Source organism: Poecilia formosa, unplaced genomic scaffold, assembly GCF_000485575.1.
Source record: "Poecilia formosa unplaced genomic scaffold, Poecilia_formosa-5.1.2 Scaffold399, whole genome shotgun sequence".
Classification (NCBI taxonomy): domain Eukaryota; kingdom Metazoa; phylum Chordata; class Actinopteri; order Cyprinodontiformes; family Poeciliidae; genus Poecilia; species Poecilia formosa.
The window spans coordinates 531233-534642 of record NW_006800338.1 but is presented as its reverse complement, the minus strand read 5'-3'; the positions used below and the strand labels follow the sequence as shown (position 1 = coordinate 534642).

The window sequence follows — 3410 nt, the reverse complement described above, 5'->3', positions numbered from 1 at the left end:
CGTGATAATCCAGAGAGGATTGGGAATTACTGCTGGGCTCTTCTGAGTTCTGAGGGTTTTAACTCTGGGAACCACAGCTGGGATGTTGATGTTGGAGACAGTGAATACTGGGGCCTTGGTGTGTTAGAAGAGTCTGTTCAGAGGAAGGAAAGCATGAGGTCTGGATGGTTGTATATACTCTTCTATTTTGGTCAATGCTCAGCACATTCTTCTCCAGGTCCTTCCATTGGTCTCTCAGTCCAGAAGAATCTCCAGAGGATCAGAGTGAATCTGGACTGGGACAGAGGAAAACTGTCCTTCTCTGATCTGGATACTAACACACACATACACACCTTCACACACACCTTCACTGATAGGATGTTTCCATTCTTCGCCACTGATAAAACATTAAAGATCGAACCGATGAAGATCTCAGTGATGAAGCAGCAGCTCTGATGATCTCAGCATGAAGATCAAAGTCCAATAAAAACTTATTGATCAGATTGAAACTCTGAGTTTTAAAGAGGAAACTGGAGACGATCTGATCATCTGGAAACTTCTTCATCTCTGACTTTTCAACTATTGTTTCCATTATAGCAGAAATTAATGTCAATATGTTTAATTGAATGCAGATTATTTTTATCTGCTTAGTGACAAACTGAATGAATCTGAAATGACATTTTCCATCATTTCTAAGTTATTTGTGTTTCTTTGACCTTTTCCCTGTTTTATATTTTCTATATAATCACTTTTATCATTCAGTAAATTCCAGAAAATTCTGTGACAAACATTTAAATCCATGTTATCCATCCTTAATCCCAGGAGATTTTAATCTGGTCTGGTTCTTTTCAGTTCATTTCCAAAACCTTTGGATCATCAGATCATCATAATTATTGATTATCATTCAGTTTGTCACTATAAAGATTTCAGGACAATAATAAACTCTACATGATGCTTTGAGGCCCTGAAACCTGAATATTGTTGCAGGAGGGCAGCGTTAATCTTTCATTTCTGATTCTTTAGTCTGAGTTTAGTTTTTCTTTTGAAATGACTCAAAGGAAAAAGTTTTATTCTTTTCATCTCTTTTCAGTTTGTTTTCATTTTTAAGGAGATGATGTCAAAAATAACTGTAGAGCTGTAATAAATTTTATTTTCATTAATTTATTCTCTGAGGTTTTATTTCGGTTTACATTTCCAGAACTTAGTGTCATTTTTAGAGAGTCAGTTTGGAGCCACAGCCAGCAGGGGGCGCCATGCAAGCTGTTCATGCAGCTTTCATGGTTCTGGGATCTTTTAAACATGTCATGCTTTTAAATCCTTCCTTTCCACATGTAAATCCTTCATTTATGCCCTATTTAAAGTAAAACTGCATTGCTTTGCAGGTCTACAGACCCTGGTTTTCCTGTTCTGAGGCGTTTTAGAGCATCTCAATTGGCTTCAGTCTTTTTAAACGTTAATGAGACGTTTTACGCCGCGCCATGCTCCAGGTGGCACAGCGTTCCACTTCACCCTGTTTGGACATTTTGTAGTTTGATAGAAGCGACATGATGTTGGGGTCAGTTCGTTCTGGAGACTTGGTGTGTTAGGAGAGTCTGTTCAGAGGAAGGGAAGCATCGAGTCTGGATGGTTGGTTATATGGTTCTATCAAGGTAAATATTCAGCATGTTCTCCTCCAGCTCCTTCCTCTCGTCTCTCAGTCCAGAAGAATCTCCAGAGGATCAGAGTGAATCTGGACTGGGACAGAGGAAAACTGTCCTTCTCTGATCTGGATACTAACACACACATACACACCTTCACACACACCTTCACTGATAGGATGTTTCCACTCTTCACCACTGATAAAACATTAAAGATCGTACTGATGAAGATCTCAGTGATGAAGATCAGAGAGAGAAAAACCTCAGAGGACAAAAGTCAACATCCTGATTCTACACCTGCAGAGAGAGAGAAAAAAGACAAACCACAGCAACAACAGATGTATTCATATGTAATAACAGTTATAAACTCACTGAAAGGTGCACGGTACAAATTAATACAAGATATATTTGGTGACAGTCGTAGCCCAGCGTGGAGTTCATCACGTAGTTTCTGTTTAAATACAACTCAGAGTGAGAGGTCTTTGTTTCTGTTCTGATCTCTGCATATTTTTTACTGTTTTTAGGAAACTGATGTATAAATATATGTTGTTAAAGGAACATGTGATCAGAATGATCAGATCATGTGGTATTTGTTTTAGTTTCATATTTTTTATGTTTGGACAGGTTAGAACCTTTAGAAAACAAAATGTCACTGTGACCATGAGTCCTGCTGGTTAGCTGTGTGCTAACAGTTTTAAAATGTGGAGCTTGTTTTGTCTGTTACAATCAATAAACACTGTTATATAATCTTGTGTCATACACAGATATTTGTTCTATTCAGTCTTTGTTGTGTTTGTTTCCTTGAAGGACGTCTATCTGTTTGGAGGACAAATCTCCAACAAGGATTCGACAGCGACGTCGTCCAATGAAATCCATAAACTCAGTATCGGTATGTTGGCTGTAATTGTGTCAGTTTGATGTAAATAAAGTCAGAAGAGTGAAATATTTCATTCTGTCTCCAGCCAAGATGAAGTGGAAGGTTCCTCTGTATGTTGGTCTCCCTCCGGCGCGTCGCCACGGCCACGCTGCCTTCATCCTGCACAGTCACGTCAGACGGCTTCTCACAGATAAACTTTATCAGAATGGCATCACATGTTCTCCAACACCATGTTTCTGTTCGCTGGTTCACAGCTGTTTGTGTTTGGAGGGAGGAATGAAGAGCAGGACTTTAACGACTTGAAGGTGATGAAGCTGATCAACCCATCAGAGAGACAACCAGGTACATTAACCACCTGTCTGGAGTCAACAAAGTAGAAAAACTTTACAAGTTTCAATAAAGTCAAGTCATCTCACTAAAAATATTTAAAAACTCAAGTGCTATGCCTAATAGTACAACATTATTTAATCATAAATACTGTACAACACGTTGTACTCTGAATATATAATATCATAGAATAACAATGTTAATGTGATTTAAAGGTAGTAAATATTTGGCTCACACTAAAGCTGGATGATATTATACAGAATAAAAGGTGTTCTTAGTTTATTTGTCATTACTTGCAACATTTCAACAATTTGAGATTTTCAGAATTAAAATTAATGTTACAAGTTTTAGAAAGAGCAATAAAAAGTAACTTTGTTCTGAGATGAAGTCAAATGAATACAATTGGTTGGATGAACAATTGGTTGGATGGGTATTGACTGGTGGTTGGTTGTTTGGACGACTGATGTACAGTTGATTGGTTGAATGGTTGGTTGGTTGGTTGGTTGGATGGATGGTTGGTTGGTTGGATGGATGGATGGTTGGTTGGTTGGTTGGTTGGTTGGTTGGTTGGTTGGTTGGTTGGTTGGTTG

At 38.3% G+C, this 3410-nt stretch overlaps 1 long non-coding RNA gene across 1 annotated transcript; it reads left to right on the top strand.

Moving 5' to 3' along the window:
* The first annotated feature begins 2269 nt into the window (after positions 1-2269).
* On the top strand, positions 2270-3193 carry LOC107833506 (uncharacterized). Its single transcript, XR_001659252.1, has 3 exons — positions 2270-2505; positions 2579-2664; positions 2748-3193. It is a non-coding gene; the product is annotated as an uncharacterized LOC107833506 (long non-coding RNA).
* The last annotated feature ends 217 nt before the right edge of the window (positions 3194-3410 follow it).